The sequence below is a fragment of the Vombatus ursinus genome, unplaced genomic scaffold (genome assembly GCF_900497805.2).
Source record: "Vombatus ursinus unplaced genomic scaffold, bare-nosed wombat genome assembly UNPS02014870.1, whole genome shotgun sequence".
NCBI lineage: Eukaryota > Metazoa > Chordata > Mammalia > Diprotodontia > Vombatidae > Vombatus > Vombatus ursinus.
In genome coordinates, this window is record NW_020954648.1 from 6,601,777 (window position 1) to 6,620,930 (window position 19,154).

Consider the following 19,154-nt stretch of genomic DNA (forward strand, 5'->3'; position numbering starts at 1 on the left):
TCTGAAAATGGTGATATTTCTCCCAGCAACATTAATTCTGGCTTTTGCTTCATCCTGCCTGGCATTTCACAAGATGTACTCTGAATATAAGTTAAATAAGGTGACAAAATATATAACCTTGTCATACTCCTTTTCCAATCAGACCAAGCAATTGTTCTCTGTTTGGTTCCCACTGTTGATTCTTAGCTCACTTACAGATTCCTCAGAAGACAAGTAAGATGATCTGGTACTCCCATCTCTTTGAGAAGTCGCCACAGTTTGTTGTGATCCACACAATCAAAGGCTTTAGTATAGTCAATGAAGCAGACGTAGATCTTTTTTTCTGGAACTCCCTTGCTTTCCCCATAATTCAGTGAATGCTGAAAATTTGGTCTCTACTTCTGCCTCTTTCAAAACCAGCTGCTACATTTGTTTCATTTGTACAAAATCTTTTTAATTTAATGTTATCAAAATGACCTATTTTACACCTAACTTTGGAAAAAAATTTATAGACAATTTATCAATTTATGTGTCTCATATCTAAAATATAAAGAACTTTCTCAAATCTATAAGAATATGAGTCATTCCCCAATTGATAAGTGGCCAAAGATATGAACAGACAATTTTCCAAAGAAGAAATAAAAACAATTTATAATCATATGAAAAATACTCTAAATATTTTTGATTAAAGAAATGCAAATTAAAACATCCTTGAGACATCATTTTACACTTGCCAGAATGACTAAAATGATAGAAGGGGAAAGTGACAAATGTTGGAGGGGATATGGAAAAATTGGGACACTAATTCATTGTTGGTGGAATTATGAACTGATCCAACCACTTGGAAAGCAATCTGGAATTATGCCCAAAGAGTTATTAAACTACCCATACCTGTTGATCCACCAATGCCATTATTTGGTCTATTTCCAAAGGTAATTTGGGAAAAAGGAAAGTAGTTTATTTGTTCTAAAATGTTTATAGCAGTTCTCTTTGTGGTGGCAAAGAACTAGAAATTGCAGGGATGCCCATCATTTGGGGAATGGCTGAACAGGTTGTGGTATATGATTGTGATATATGGAATAAGACTGTGATATAAGAAATGATAAGCTCAATGATTTTAGAAAAACATGGAAAGACTGGCAGAAGATATTTAAGAGAGAAATGAGCAGAACCAAGAGAACACTGCACATAGTAATAGCAATATTGTTTTAAGAATGACTGAGTGATTAAATTATTTTTACTATTATAAATTCCCAAATTAACTATAAAGGACATTTGAGGAAAGATGCTATCTGTGTCCAGAGAGAGAACTGATAAATAGAAGCATGTATAGAATAATTTTACAGATGCACACACATATGTGTGTATGTACTATGTATATATTATATATAATGTCTATATATGTATATATATGTATGTGCATATATATAAATATATATATATATTATATGTATGTGTGTGTATATATATACATGTATATAAACATATACTCACACATATATACACATACATACCTATTTGTGTCTAATGGTGGCCATCTCAAGGGTGGGGGGGATGGAAGAAAAAAGAAATTTACATGATAATTTGATTGTATATTTGAAAGAAATAGCAAGTTGCGCATGGTAGATTTACAGTTTTATATGTAATCATCTTTTTTATTTTACTATGTTATAGAAATGCTTGTTTTAATCCATAAATTAAAAATAAAATAAAATATTAAAAATTAAAAAAATATTTTAATAAGAAAAAAAAAGAAGCCTACTCTTCTGGTAATTCTCACTTCACATATTGCTGAAGCCTACAGCTTACAGAATCTTAAACATAATCTTGCTGTCATGAAATTAGTGTAATTTTTCAGTAATTTGAACATTCTTTGGCATTTCCTTTCTTTAGGATTGGGTTATAAACTGATCTTTTCCAATTCAGTGACTACTGTTGAGTTTTTCAAATTTGCTGGCATATTGAATGCAGCACTTTAACAGCAACATCTTTTTAGGATTTTAAATAGGTCAGATGAAATTCTGGCACTTTCACTAATCTTACTGTTAGCAATGCTCTCAAGCCCTACCTGACTTCATTCTGTAGAATATCTGGCTCTAGATCAATAACCACAGCTTTGTGGTTATTGGTGATATTAAGATCTGTCTTGTATAGTTCTGCTGTATATTCTTGCCACCTCTTCTTAATCTCTTCTCCTTCTGTTAAGTCCCTACCATTTTTGTCTTTAATTATTCTCATTTTTGCGTGAAACTTTCCCATTGTATTTCTAATTTTCTTAAAGAGATCTCTTGTCCTTTCTCTTCTACTGTTTTCTTCTGTTTCTTTACATGGCTCATTTAAGAAAGCTTTATCTCTACTGGCTATTCTCTAGAATTCTGCATTCAGTTGGGTATATCTTTCCCTTTCTTCTTTACCTTTTGCATTCTTATTTTACTCAAATGTTTGTAAAGCCTCACCAGACAGCCATTCTGCTTACTTACTCTTCTTTTTCTTTGAAATAATTCTTTTTAAATTGCTGCCTACTGTATAATATTGCAAACCTCTGTTCGTAGTTTTTCAGCTAATCTATCCACCAGATCTAATCCCTTAAACCTGTTTGTCACTTCTACTTCATATTCATAAGGGGTGTTATTTATGTCATATCTATATGATATGATGATTTTTTTGACTTTCTTGAATTTAAGTCTGAATTTTGCAATAAGAAGTTGATAATCTGGGCATTTAGTGGGTAATATTATTACCCCCATTTTACAGATGAAGAAAACAAGCTCAGGGAAGTTAAATGATGCCAAGGTTAAATAATAAACATCTGAGACAGATTTTAATTCAGATCTTCCTGATTCTAAGCATATCATTCCATTCACTATAGCACATTACTTCTAAAATAAACTGAATATGGGGACCTAGTGCAAAGAAAAAAAGTCATTATTTTTAAAAATTTTAGATCTTAGACCACATTTTAGGAAAATGGTTGAAGAAACTATGATATTTATCCTGAAAAAGAGACAATATAGTATAAGGAGAACATGATATCTGTATTCAAATATGTAAGGTACTTATATGTGAAATATAGATTAAGCTTGTTCTGTGTGGTTCCAGAAAGCAAAATCAGGCGCAGTGGAAGGGAGCTTCAGAGAAACAAATTTAGACTTGACTTAATAAAAAATCCTAATTATTAGGGATGTCTTAGGGTAAGTGTATTCCTTCTCATTTAGGACATTTATGGGAAAGCTAGTTAACCACTTTGTGGATATATTGTAAAGGGGATTATTGTTCAGGTAGACATAGAATAAATGGCCTCTGCTATCCCCTCCAACTATGAGATTCTATAATTCTGTATGTCTTCAAAAATAAAAATCTTTGGTTTTTCATGCAAAGAAAATGAAAGGCTAATCCAAATTTAATTTTTTTTGGAGACAATGGGGGTTAAGTGATTGGCCAGGGGTCACACAGCTGTGTCTGAGGCTGGATTTGAACTCAGGTTCTCCTGATTCCAGGGCTGGTGCTCTATCCACTGTGCCACCTAGATGCCCCCTTTTTAAAGTTTTTTAAAAAAATTTTTTTCCAATCCAAATTTAAAAAAATTGGTTCAGTACAGTAAGTAGTGGGAATCAAGTGAACTGCATTGACTCCAGCTCGTGACTTATTTCCATATTTAGCTCAGTCCCTTTTCTATTCATTTATGGGTCTAGTACAATTTCTATTTTGTGAGAAAACTTTATTCCATTATGGGAATTGTGAAGAGATTTTATTGAATGGTTTGAACCTATCCCTTTGTTTCTGAGAAGCAGGACCACCTCTAACTCCTGTTTAGAGACCCTTAACCAAGGACCCAGTGTTAGGCTGACCAGAAACCCAGTCAGATCTGATGATTGATTCAAGGAATTTTCTCACAATTATACAGCTCAAGTAACCCAAAAGTCTTATCTGAAAACTGGCCCCATACTGGTCAATCAGTTATTATTTCCATGTGCCTTTGATAGACTATTGATCCTTGTTGGGGGGGAGAGTGGGACACCTCTTTTCCTGATTTCAGGAAAATCTCACCCTCCCAACTCAGAAAGCCTCTGATCTTTCCTCCAACTAGAAACCAGATGACCTAATTATACATCCTGTTTTGTATCCTGCTTAGTGTTATCTTTTAATGCATAAAATCTGTCTCCTCCATGTTTGAGGTCCAGTGCCAAAACTGAGGAGGCCTGGTCATGATTTGTTATACAATTAGTATGCATTGCTTAATAAATCTATATGCTCAGCAGCTCAAAGCTTTGTCTTCCTAGGCACTTCAGATTTCACCCAACATAGTAGTCAATGTACAAAATGCCCCAGTAATGGTATGGGCTATATTAAGACATAATAAGAATTCAAGTTAAGTGGAGTTTATCTTTAGTCTTTTCTTATCCTTCATTTTTCAAACCCTTCCCACATCTAGGCATTTCCTCTTCATGCAACTTTTGTGTAGTTCTAAGGCAATGAAAGTGTATATTCTGGTTCTTTTTCATTGAGGATAATGAATGCATAAACTCTCTAATTAATTAATCAATTAGCCCAAACTTTCATTCCAAGATGTAAATAAATAAACAAAAATTTAAACTATATTTTAGTATAAACTTTCACTTATCTCTACATATCTAAAATACTCTGGTCTCATTGGCTTCAACAGGCATCAATATTACCGGCCACACAACTTGTTAATAGTGTAACAAAGAACACAAAGTACTATTGAAGCATTCTAACAATGTGTTGGCTGTGAGAAAGAACACAGAGTTACCTCTATTAACTAAACTGTAGACTTCTTCATAGACACTTGAGCCATAGTCTCATCATTCAACTAATCAGAATAATAGTCACAGTTTCTCAAGAATTCTCTTTAGGATCTCCTGTACATAGAATAAGCTATAAATTCACTCTGTTAGAAAATGTGTCTTAAAACTATTTTCCTTACAGTTAATTCACTTGGTGTTTCAGGAAAGACTAGGCCTTTCTATTCCTAACATAATCTCTCTCACCATGACAGTTAACTATTTTCAGAACGATAATTAAACTGAAATTCCTCAAAATTCTACTTTTTAAAAATATATGATAATAGTATCGATAGATTCTATGGAATGGTGTATTGATAATGGTGTTGCATTAGGAAATCTATATCCATATACTATATTCTGACTGCTCACAGTTCCCTATTATAATATACTGCCTTCCTTAGAAGGACTCTGATTTCTAAAATTATAGTTCATCCCTGTGCTCCCCTAAAAAAAGGCAAAAACACCTCCTACTCTCATTATGTATAAAAACCCAGGTCTTGTTATTAAGAAAGCATTTTATTAAATTTACATTAATGTATGATTGACTCCACAATATTTTCAGGGATATTTGCATTTTCAAAGATGTTATTTGTTCACCCCACCAAAAAAAACCCCATAATTAGTACAATTGCCTGAAGTATAACAAAGTGAAGAATTTTGAACGTTTTGCAAGATTTATTTTTTTTGGTTGTTTCTTCCCTTAGGAGGAATATTCCGATAACCCATAAATAACATCATCTGTTTTCTGACTCTTTTGAGAAGACAAGCCTACTTGGCAAAACTTTATTTATTTTTATTTTCAGGTTAATTTGCACTGTATTATTCACAATGTCTCCCTTAGGTATTTGCTTGTAAAACAAATTGCCAGGCTATGTTGTTTAATTTTCCTTTGTTATGCTTCTAAAATACCAAAACTAGTCGTTGTACTGTAAGCATGAGGCATCCTTGAAAAATAAATCAAAAGTCTAAGAGCCTAGCATGAGAACAGAGAATGCAATTCTTTAACTAAACTCTTTTCAACACTGGAGGATTTCCCCACCCCCTGAATATGTTATCCCCAACCCTATTAAAATAGTAAAGACAGCCAATCTTCTATTTCAAGAAACCTTCTGTTTACATAGTAGGCTCTTAAATGCTTGTTGACTGAAAAATGCCTACTTCCTCCACCAAAAAAAAAATTGTTTCTTTCCTCTTCAGAATATCTCCTTGTTTTTCTTGGTGGTGATGTTATTAGTAATCAGCTTGAATCCCTTCTTGGAGCAGTAGACATTTATAGCAGTATAAGCCTAGGTTTGTGAGTCAGGTTAAGACATATATGTAAAAAAAAAAGCTGGAGGAACAAAATACCAATTCGGTTGGTCTCTTATTGTCCCCTGTAAAAAGAGTTTTTGTTTTCCTTTCCAGTTACTTAAAAACTACTCCTTACAAATCTTACCTTGATTTAGAATGGCCAAGGTTACCCATTGCATCCTAGGCCATACCAAATTGTCTTGACTTACATCTTGCTGCTGGACTTTGGTGACTCTAGAGAAGAGCTGAGGCTGATGGGTTTGTGCAGCTTTGCTTCACTTAAATCTGATTAGCAAAAAAGTCAAGATATCATTCTTGTGATGTCATAGGTCCTCTTCAAGAACGAACAACAAACGCTACACCTGATGTTTTCAACAGAGGGCCAATAAGGGGTGGGAAGGGTGTAGACATTCCTTTGGGTAAAGTTCAATGCTTTCCAATCAGCAATTGGGTGGGGATTTCTGGAAGGAGAGCTTTCTTGATTTCCTTCTTATTTTGGTGAGAAAAGATATCCTTAAGTTACCATAAACAGGCAGTTTCTAACTTGTGAACAAATTGTTCAACAAATTTTATTTTTGTAGGTTTGTTATTTGGAACTCAAGACATACTTTTCACAGACTTCTGGTTGGTCTCCCTACCTCAAACTCGTCTCCACCCCAGTTCATTCTCCACTTAGCTGTGAAATTGATCTTTCTACAGCACAGATCTGTCCATGTCACTTCCTTATTTAATAAACTATTGACTCCCTATTACCTCCAGGATCAAATAAAAAATTCTTAGTTTGGCTTTTAGAACCCTTTACAATGTATCACCCTCCTCCAATCTTCTTACATCTTACCTTCCTCCATATACTCTGTGATCCAATCATACTGGTCTCCTTGCCGTTCCTCACACATGACACCCCATCTCCCAACTCCACAAGTTTTCACTGGCTGTCTCCCATGCTTATAAATGTTTCCCTCCTCATTTCAATCTCCTGAGTTCCTTGGCTTCCTTTGAGTCCTAGATAAAAATCTCACTTTCTATAAGAAGCCTTTCCCAATCCCCCTTAATGTGAGTGCCTCCCTTTCTTGATTATCTCCAATGTATTGTGTACATAATTTGTTTCTACATAGTTGTTTTCATGTTGTCTCCCTTATTAGACTATGAGCTTCTTGAGAACAAGAACCTTTGTTTTCTTTCTTTGTATCCTCAGCCTTAATATGGTGCCTGGCATATAGAAGAAACACAATAGATGCTTTTTTGACTAGATTTATTGATTCATAGAAACAGTGTTATAAATTAAGCGTTGATCCTAGGTTGAGTCCACAAAAGCTATTTCACCCATAATTTAGATAAAATATTAGTAATAGTACTTCAGAGTGCTTCTGTCTTGAACTTGGAGCTGAAATTAATAAACTCTGAAGTTCCTGATGTTTTAGAGGACTTGGGACTTATGTTGGATAGGGGCCATCTCAGAAAATTAAGGGAAGGCTGTGGATTCAGGTATATTTTTTGGAGAAGGATGCTGGTCATGTCTTCTAAAATGTGTGTGTGTATGTGATTTGTAATCCAAATAACCACAATCAAGAGTGTTATACATATGTATGTATATGTACATATGTTACATATATATACATATGTATATTGTGGGCACCTTAGTCAAATTTTCCATCTCTGATGAGGGATGGTGGAAAAGGTGTAGACCAAATTGAAGATTATATTCCTAGGTCACTTATTAGGGAAGAATCAAGTTATGGACTAGAATAAGTATGTTCTTTCTTTTTACCAGTTGGGAAGAAGTAATAAAAAGTGCTCCCACCCAAACCTTGCCCCATTGCAATGCCTGCTGGTTACACATTTGAAAATACATTCTTGGTGCTTGTTACAAAAACAAATGGCTAGCTTAAGCCTGGGAGCCTAGGGGTGAAATGTTCCTGGTTTACAAAGTCATCTCTCTGTCTCTGTCTCTGTCTCTCTCTCTCCTATTTTAGAAGCTTCTGTAAGTTATAAATACAATCATAACCATGAGCTTCTCTTCTCACCTTCAGCTCCTGGAGAACTCACCCAGGCAACCTTTCATCTTGGAAAGAGATATAAACCTCTGAACTTGTTAAATCCTGTGTAATTCCAGCTACTCATTAATATCCTCCATTTTGTCTTTCCTAGTATGGAACTGAACTACACTTGTGAATCAAAAAGAAATTATGTGCCAATAAGTGACCACCTTAATTGCACACCTGCTGTGCCCCTGTGACTGCCATGCAGTGAGTGATTGATTACCCTCCCATAGGGAAGAGTGAAAGCTGCTTGACTCCTACCAGGATTGCATTGTATATGTAATGATCATCTACATAAATTTTATATGTACAATAATTTCCCTTTTTATATGTCAGATAAATATTTGTAAGGGTTATACTTACACATATGGAATTATTATAATAAGTACCAATATATTTTTTTCATGTTTCATTGCATGAATAAAAACTTTATCACTGTTAAAAAAACATAAAGGAGTAATGATTCATCATAGATTTTGTTTCAAGGGAAAATGGTTTCAGAGAGAAAAATCAAATCAGAAGTTAAAACTAGACTTAAATAACAGGAAAAACAACAACATACATAGGAGTAAATGCCTATAATCTGAAGGCAAAGGTAGAAGTAACTATGAAGAGGGTAATCAAAACACTTCAACAATTCCTACAGTTTTTAGAGAAGAGCAGCTCAGCAGCCTTTCAATCAGTGACTTAGTAGGACAAATGTTTTGGCTGTCTATGCATTCACTTCAAGACAGTTTTTATCCTCATTTAAAACAAGCATTTACACAGATGTAGATTGCTTGCATTCTTAATTAAAGTTCCCCTCTCTCCAAATCTGGAACCTAAAATCCACTTCTTTTCTGCCACAGTTCAATTCAAAGAAGTGCCCTCATCCAAAGCATGTACCAGTTATACTACGTTCATGGGCAAGATAGGCTACTAGGAAGAAAAGACCAAAGGATATTAAGGATTTAAAAGGATGCTATAAATGTAATAACATGTTCTAAATTCAAGGACATTTAGAGAAATTTTTTTAAGAAAAGTGAGAAAAGAAAACTTCCTCCTTTATAAATATTATGTCTACCACTAAATCAGTTTTGGTCATAAATCTTGAGTATACTTTTGACAGTAATTTTATATAATTAGCTTTATTTAAATTAACAAAAATAATTCATTTTAATACCATTGTCACTTCCTAAGTATCCTCTCCAACACATACTATGTGAAACCCTCCTTTATCATAAAGAAAAAGTTCATACAAAGTAAACCATCACAACAATTACAGGCAAGAACACATACACTATTCTGCACCGAAAGACCATCAACTCTTAAAGAAAAGGGAGGCTTGTTTCATCATTGGTACTGTAAGATCCAAAAGTATCATGGTATTTAATCTGAATTCTGATGTCTTTTAGTTGCAATTCAGCTTACATTATTGTATCTATTGTTCTCTTTGTTGTTGTTGTTGTTGTTGTTTTTTGATTGTACCAGTTCCTAGGAGTCTTTTCATGGTTCCTCTAAATTCCTTATATCTGTTTTCTTTTATGGTGCAGTAGCATTCCATTACACTTATATACCACACTTTGTTTAGCTATTTCACACAGATAGCCACTTACTTTATGTCCATTTTTTTTGTTATATATGGAATCTTTCTTTTGTTATTTGGTGTCCTTGGGGTTTATGTCCTGTGGGAGGATTCTACAGTTAATTTTCCAGGTCAATTTATTTTCTTCCTCTGCTTTATGCCCACCTCCTTGCTTTTAAATAAGTTTAACTATTCTCCTGGGTTCATTAATTGTTGCTAAAAATATTCTTAAATTTCAGGCAGATTTTTTTTTTTAATTCTGGAGGGCTAGAGGAGTGTTACAACAATATCCCATTCAATGAGAAAGGTCTCGAACTGAATTCAACTTGGTTGGTAAACCTAGTTACAAAGCCCTCATTCTGATCAGAGTAGGGGCTGATTTCCCTAAATTCATACCAGATTTTTTTTTGTTAGTACTCTTGCTAAAAATTCTGGCTTCTAGGGGGAACTGATAAAGATTACTTGGAGCAATGACTTGGTGCCCTTTATTGGCTTCTTTTAGGATGTACCCTGCCATCTATTTGTCATAGTATCATTGTCTCTCCCTCCCTTTTGGTTGCCCTGAGTTTTGGTTTCATATTAAGTCTTCTATAAGCAGTTTTTTTTTTTTTTTTTTAGGTAATTAGGGTTAAGTGACCTGCCCAGGGTCACACAGCTAGTAAGTGATAAGTGTTTGGTCTGAGGGCCAGACTTGAACTCAGGTCCTCCTGACTTCAGGGCTGGTGCTCTATCCACTGTGCCACCTAGCTCCCCATATTAAGTCTTAATGAGTGTGTATGTATATTTGGAAAGCTTTAATCTCTATGTCTGATGTTATTAGTCAACTGGAGGAATAAAAGAATGAAAAGAACTTTTGACACTATTCATTTATTTTGAGTCAGGATAATCAAACACCCATCAGAGAGTGAAGATAAAAGCATTGAAGGTAGTTTAATTGAGTATAAGATAACCACTCAAAATAAAAAGTTTCAGGTGTGAAGTACTTTCCATTCTTTTCCTCCTCCCAATTCCTCATACCTATTTCCAAGTTTTAATTGCTTTATAAATAAAGTAAATGTTCTGATTGGAAAGAGGGAGAAATATCTTTATGCACCAACAAAGGGAATTATTCTTTTATTAAATTTTATAAACTTATTATAATCATAAACCTGTATTTAATTGTGATTTGAGTTTCCAACTAAACCTGATGTTGGTAGAAGAGTTTTAGAGAAGAAAGCTATTCTTCATCCTTTTTGGAAAGAACACGGGTGGTTGGAGATTCTCTTTGAGACTGACTCCAGGGAAGAGGAGAAAAAAGATTCTTTTGCAGATATATCAGGCAATCCAGCTCCTCAACATGTTTCTGATTTCCAGCTTTCTTCTCTAGAGACTTCAGGAGGGTGAGAACAGAGCCTCTCTAGATTTAATGAGATCTCTTTTGGCTACCATATGAAAATAGTCCATTTACTCTCATGTATTTTCTAGTATTTGGTTATCCATATAAATTCTCTGATTTCTGTCTGCTACTTGTTTGCATAAATAGGCTTATTTGACCATCATTATTTATGATAGTCTCCTATGTAATTAACATTTGGTAGAAAGGAACCTAACAAGTGAATGTTATCTAGTGAAATATAAGGACCACCCTCCCCTATTTAGAGGATAATATCCAATGAAGCTAACTTTAGATCTTAAAAATCACATAAATATGTATATGTGTATATATGATGTATGTACTTACATATACATATGAACATGTGTATATACATATGAAAATGATATAATTTATATCAAATGAAAAATCTATAATTCCTACAATGCCTTTTGACTTTATGTAGACACTGACTCCTTTTATCTCTGTCTCATGTCTTCTGGAAACCATGATATATATACACACATATGTATGTATGTATATATGTATGTATGTGTATAAGTATATATGTGTATAGTTTGTATGTGTATATACACATACACATGTATACAGATATGTATATTTGTATATTTATATGTGTGTACACACACATCTTGTTGACTCTTCTCTTCCTGGATTCCAGAGATATATAGCAATTCCTCCCCTTGATCTATTTTTTTATACACTCAGACATTCTATGTGGCCATGAACATTTCATATGGGTAAAAGATTAACACCATGCTCTTATTTTAACCTCCTGCACATATATTGAGAACTATGGTAGCCAAATCAAGGTAGGTAATAGTCCCTCTGTATAGTCTGATAGTCCTTATACAGACTTATCTAGAGTATTTGTATTTATTTCTGGGTACTCTGTTTTAGAAGGAACATTAACAAAATTAAATGTATCTTAAAATCAGAAATCTGTGTTATTAAGAAGTCTGAGAACATGTCCTGAGATTACTAGTCAAATGAACTAAGGTTGCTTAACCTGTAGAAGAGAATTGGACAGGGATAATGGTGCTATTAGATAGCAGTATTAAATTTTTTGAATGGATATCTTTTGGAAGGATGAATTTTAAATGCCGTATTTGATAACATAAGGCAGAACTAAGACTTAATGTGTGGAAGTTACAGAAAAGTTACAGATTTTAATTCAATGTAAGGCATAATTTTCTGGAAATAAAAGCTGTCAAAAAAAATGGAATGGATAGAGGCAGCTAGGTAGCGCAGTGGATCGACGTCCAGCCTTAAGAGTCAGGATGACCTGAGTTCAAATCTGACCTTAGACACTTGACACTTACTAGAAGTATGACCCTATGCAAGACACTTATCCCCGATTACCTAAGCAAAAAACAAAAAACAAAAATAAAAACTGGAATGGGTACCCTCAGGAGTTCCCCATCAATGGAAGTCTTTAAGAAGAAACTGAGGAATTACTTTTTGATGATCTTGTAGAACAAATTCATTATTTGTGTTGGAGTTGGATTAGATGAACTCCAAAGTTCATTTAAATGAAAAATCTATAATTCCTAGTATGTTCTCTAACTTTGTGTAGACACTGACTTTTTTTTATCCCTATTCCCTCTTTTCCAGACATCATGAGCATTCAGACTCTAAAGAAAAAATGGTGTGTTTTTTTCAAACTATTTTTTTTTTTGCTAAATATAATTTTTTAAAAGTCACTCAAATAGCAACTTGGGACATAGAATGCAAAACTCATAAATTAGTGCTTATAAATCAGCTAAAGAAGGAAATATTCCAATGCAAAAATCCTTAGCTCTTAGGTCAACATCAAATTTTTTTTTTTGGTGAGGCAATCTGGGTTAAGTGACTTGCTTAGGGTCACACAGCTGGTAAGTTTCAAGTGTCTGAGGCCAGATTTGAACTCAGGTCCTCCTGACTCCGAGGCCAGAGCTCTATCTACTTCACCACATAGCTGCCCCTCATCAATATTTTTAAAGATCAAAAGAGTTAACACTGGTAGGATTGTGGTTTCTGTACCATTTTGTGCTTCCTACCAACACAGATGTCCAGTTTCAACTTCTTAGGTCTAAACGTGCAGTGTCTTATGACTGGGTTACTAAGAGAAGTGGGACAAATCTCATGTAGCTCTTTAGTTAGAGAAGTTCTACATTTCCCTGTTGAAAGTCCCAGTATATTGTACTAAAGAATCTTGGGAAAGGTCTAGGTGACACAGTTCATAATAAGATCTGGTAATTCCTTTCAGTCTTCCCTAGCCCTCTGTATTTTTCATAGTCCATGATTGACCTCCTGGAAAAGAAAAAAAAATTGAAACAAATTATCTAACTTTAAGTAAAATAAAAATTTAGTCTAAAAAAAGCCTGATCACCATTGTGAGGAGAGGACTTAAAATGCCTAACAAAAGTGTAATCAGGACTTGATGAACTTTTTAAAAAAATATTGTGATAACTGTATTTAAGTATAGGATGTTCAAAAAGGCTTAGGCATAACATTGCACTAAGACTCTTGGGACACCCAGTATAGTTGGTTTCCTTTACAATCTTATGTACATTATTTTGTGCATTTGAAAATATTCTGAAAAGGGATAGATAGGTTTGAGCAGACACACAAAGGCATCTATCATACAAGATTTACACACACACACATATATAATATTTACATATACTATAGGTTTAAGGGTTTCCCTAGCTACTTTGCTAATGTCTGCATAAAAAGGGATCTAAGGGGTAATGCTGTTATACCCTCTCCCTGACAATGAAGAAACTGTGTTGCAATTCTTTCCTAGAAGTTGGTAGCAGAGCACAGCAGCAACTCTGGTAAGAAATTATACCATCTATCTTCCCTTTTGTGGCTAAATGTTTTCTTTTAAAATTTATTATTTATTTATTTTTAACATTTAAAAAAAAAATTTTAAGTACCAAATTCTCCTTCCCTCAAATACTTCCCCTACCCACTAAGGAGGCAATCACTGTGATATCAATTGCACATGTGAAATCATGATAATGACTTTTTATTTCAACCATATCACAAAAAAGCCCAAGAAAGATGAAGTGAGAAAATTAAACTTCAATTTGCACTCAGAATTCATCAGTTCTTTCTATGGAGGAGGATGGAATTTTTTTCATGAGTCCTTTGGAGTTGACTTGTATCATTGTATTGATCACAGTAGCTAAGTTTTTCACAATTGATCATCATTACAATATTGCTCCTACTGTATAATGATCTCTTGGTTCTGCTCATTTCACTTTACATCAGTTCATGTAGGTGTTATTTTTTTTTTAACCATTCCCTCATCATTTCTTATAGCTCAATAGTACTCCATCACAATCATATGCCACAACTCGTCTAGTCATTTCCCCAATTGATGAATATCATTTCCATTTCCAATTCTTTGCTCCTGTAAATATTTTTGTATATATAGGTACTTTTTACTTTTACTTTGATCTCTTTGGCATACAGACCCAGTAGTGATATTGTTGGGTCAAAGGGTATGCACAGTTTTATAGCCCTTTGGGCGTAGTTACAAATTGTTCTCCAGAATAGTAGGACTAGTTCACAATTCCACGAAGAGTTCATTTGTGTCCCAATTTTTCCATATTCCCCCCGGCGTTTGTCATTTTCTTTTGCTGTTATATTAGCCAGTCTGATAGGAATGAAGTGGTACTTCAGAGTTCTTTTATTATGCATTTCTTTAATCAATAGTGATTTAGAGTATCTTTTTTCATGTAACTATAGTTTTAATTTCTTCTGAAAACTGCTTGTTCATAGCCTTTGATCATTTATCAACTGGGGAATGGCTCTTAATTTTATAAATTTAGCTAAGTTCCCAATCTATTTGAAAAATGACACCTTCATCAGAGAAATGTTGTAATCCCTCTCCTTCTCCATTTCCTATTTTTCATCTGATTTTGACTGTATTAGTGTTACTTATGAAAAAGCTTTTTAATTTCTTTTTATCAAAATTATCTACTTTATTTCTCATAATATCCTCTATCTCTTGCTTGGTCATAAATTCTTTCCTTATCCATAGAGCTGACAGGTATATTTTTCCATGTTCCCTTAATTTACTTATATTATCAACCTTTACGTCTAAATCACAAATCCATTTTGACCTTGTCTTGTTATGTGTGAGACTTTGGTCTATGTCTAGTTTCTACTAAACTGCTTTTCATTTATCCTAGCAATTGTTGTCAAATGTTGAGCTTTGATCTTTGGATTTATCAAATAATAGATAATTATAATCATTTCCTTCTGGGTATTGTGCACCTAATGTGTTCCACTGATCCACCACTTGTTTTTAGTCAGTACGAGATTGTTTTGTTGATTACTGCTTTGTAACATAGTTTGAAAAGAGGAACTGCTAGATTGCCTTCCTTAATACTTTTTTCATTTATTTCCTTTTTGTTATTGACTTTTTTTTTCCTAGATGGATTTTGCCATTTTTTCTAGTTCTATAAAATAATTCTTTGGTAGTTTGGTATTTCACTGAAAATAAATTAACTCTGGTAGAATTGTCATTATTCTTATATTGCTTGGTCTAGCAATTACTTTTTCTCCAATTGTTTAGATCTGATTTTATTTGTGTGAAAAATGTTTTGTAATTGTGTTTATATGGTTTGTCTTGACAAATAGACTTATAAGTATTTTATATTGTCTGAATTTATTTTAACTGAAATTTCTCTTTCTATCTTTTGCTGCTGGGTTTTGTTGGTATTATATAGAAGTACTGATGATTTATGTGGGCTTATTTTATGTCCTGAAACTTTGCTGAAGTTGTTAATTATTTCATCTAGTTTTTTTTAAGTTGGTTCTCTAGGTTTCTTTAGATATATCATTTTATCATCTAAAAATAATAATAATTTTGTTTCTTTATTGCCTATTTTTATTCCTCCAGTTTCTTTTTCTTGTCATTGCTATAGCTAGCATTTCTAGTACAATATTGAAGGTGATAATAGCCATCTTTGCTTCACCCCTTACTTTATTGAGAAGACTTAAAAATGATATCCATTACAGAAAATGCTTGTTCTTGATTTTAGATAGACACAGCTTATCTTTTTTCAAAAAAATTATTAATTTATTTTGATTTATCAACAATCACTTCCATAAGTTTTTGAGTTTTAAATTTTTCTCCCCCTCCCCCACTCCCTCCACAAGACAGCACACAATCTGATATAGACTATACATGTACATTACTATTAAGCATATTTTCACATTAGTCACATTTTAAGAAAGAATTAGAACCAATAGGAAGAACCACAAGAGAAAAGAAACAAAAACAAAACAGAATTAAAAAAATAGCAAATAGTATGCTTCGTTCTGCTTCAGACTCCATAGCTCTTTCTTTGGATGTGGATAGCATTTTCCATCATGAGACTTTTGGAGATGTCTTAGATCTTTGAATTGCTGAGAAGTGCTAAGTCTATCAAAGTTAGCCATTGCACAACGTGGTTGTTGCTGTGTACAATGTTCTCCTGGTTCTGCTCACTTCACTCAGCATCAGTCCATGCAAGTCTTTCCAGGTTTTTCTGAAGTCAACCTGTTCATCATTTCTTATAGCACAATAGTATTCCATTACATTCATATGCCACAACTTTTTCAGCCATTCCCCAATTAATGGGCACTGCCACAATTTCCAATTCTTGGCCACCACAAAAAGAGATGCTATAAATATTTTTGTACCTGTGGATCCTTTTCCCATTTGATTGATCTCTTTGAGATACAACCCTAGAAGTGCTGGGTCAAAGGGTATACACAATTTTATAGCCCTTTGGGCATAGTTCCAAATTGCTCTCCAAAATGGTTGGATCAGTCCACAACTCCACCAATGCATTAGTGTTCCAATTTTCCAACATCTTTTCCAACATTTATCATTTCCCTGTTTTGTCATCTTGGCCAATCTGATAGGTGTGATGTGGTACCTCAGAGTTGTTTTGATTTACATTTCTCTAATCAATAGTGATTTAGAGAATTTTTTCATATGACTATAGATGGCTTTAATATCTTCATCTGAGAACTGTCTGTTCATATCCTTTGACCATTTATCAATTGGGGAATGACTTGTATTCTTATAAATTAGACTTAGTTCTCTATATTATTTAGAAATGAGGACCTTATCAGAGGCACTGATTGTAAAAATTCTTTCCCAGTTTTCTGCTTCCCTCCTAATCTTGGTTGCATTGGTTTTGTTTGTGCAAAAATTTTTCAATTTAATGTGATCAAAACTATCCATTTTGCATTTTATAATGTTCTCTATATCCCCTTTGGTCATAAATTCTTCTGTTCTCTCTCTCTCTCTCTCTCCCCCCCCCCTCTCTATGTGTCTCTCTCTGTCTCTCTCTTTTGTAGGCAATTGGGGTTAAGTGACTTGCCCAGGGTCACACAGTTAGTAAGTGTCAATCAAGTGTTTGGTCTGACTCTGGATTTGAACTCAGGTCCTCCTGACTTCAGGGCCAATGCTCTATCCACTGTGCCAACTAGCTACCCCTTTAAAAAAATTTATTTTTTTGATTTTTTTTTTTTTGGTTAGGCAATCAGGGTTAAGTGACTTGCCCAGGGTGACACAGCTAGTAAGTGTCCAGTGTCTGAGTCTGCATTTGAACTCAGGTCCTCCTGACTCCAACACCAGAGCTCTATCCACTATACCACCTAGCTGCCCCTATATAGATAGATAGATAGATAGATAGATAGATAGATAGATAGATAGATAGATCTATCTATCTATCTATCTATCTATCTATCTATGTCTTTTTTTTTAGGCAATTTGGGTTAAGTCACATGCACAAGGTTGTAAGCTTTTGAGGAATTATTCTGTTCTCAATAAATTTGATAGTAAACTATTCCTTGCCCTCCCAGTTTGCTTATAGTATCAGCCTTTATATCTAAATCATGAACCCATTTTGACTTTATTTTAGTATATGGTGTGAGATTTTAGTCTATGCCTAGTTTCTGACATACTCTTTTCCAGTTGTCTCAGCAGTTGTTGTCAAATAGTGAGTTCTTATCCCAAAAGCTGGGGTCTTTGGGTTTATCTAATAGTAGATTAGTATAGTCTTTGACTACTGTGTCTTGCATACCTAACCTATTCCACTGATCCATCACTCTATTTCTTAGCCAGTACCAAGTAGTTTTGATGATTGCTGCTTTATAATATAAATTTAAGATCTGGAGCTGTTAGGCTACCTTCCCTTGCATTTCTTTTCATTAGTTCCCTTGACATTCTGAAACTTGTTATTCCAAATGAATGCTGTTATTATTTTTCTAGCTCTATAAAATAATTTTTGGTAGTTTGATTGGTGTGGCACTGAATAAGTAAATTAGCCTAGGTAGAATCATCATTTTTATGATATTAGCTCAGCCTACCCATGATCAACTAATGTTTTTCCAGTTATTTAGATCTGACTTTATTTGTGTGAAAAGTGTTTTGTAATTGTGTTCATAGAGTTCCTGGGCTTGTTTTGGTAGATAGACTCCTAAATATTTTATGTCTACAGTTACTTTAAGTAAAATTCCTCTTTCTATCTCTTGCTGTTGGGCTTTGTCGGTAATATAGAGAAATGCTGATGATTTATGTAGGTTTATTCTATAGCCTGCAACTTTGCTAAAGTTGTTTATTATTTCAAGTAGTTTTTTACTTGATTCTCTAGGATTCTCTAAGTATATCATCATGTCATCTGCAAAGAGTGATAGCTTTGTTTCTTCTTTGCCTGTTCTAATACCTTCAAATTTTTTTTCTTCTCTTATTGCTAAAGCTAACATTTCCAGTATGACATCGAACAATAGTGGTGATAATGGACATCCTTGTTTCACCCCCAATGTTACTGGAAATGCTTGTAGCTTATCCCCATTACATATGATGCTTGCTGAATATTTTAGGTAGATGCTACTTATTATTTTAAGGAAGACTCCATTTATTCCTATGCTCTCTAGTATTTTTAATGGGAATGGGTGTTGTATTTTGTCAAAAGCTTTTTTCTGTATCTATTGAGATGATCATGTGGTTTCTGTTATTTTTGTTGTTGATATGATCAATTAAGCTGTTAGTTTTCCTAATATTGAACCAACCCTGCATTCCTGGTATAAATCCTACCTGGTCATAGTGTATT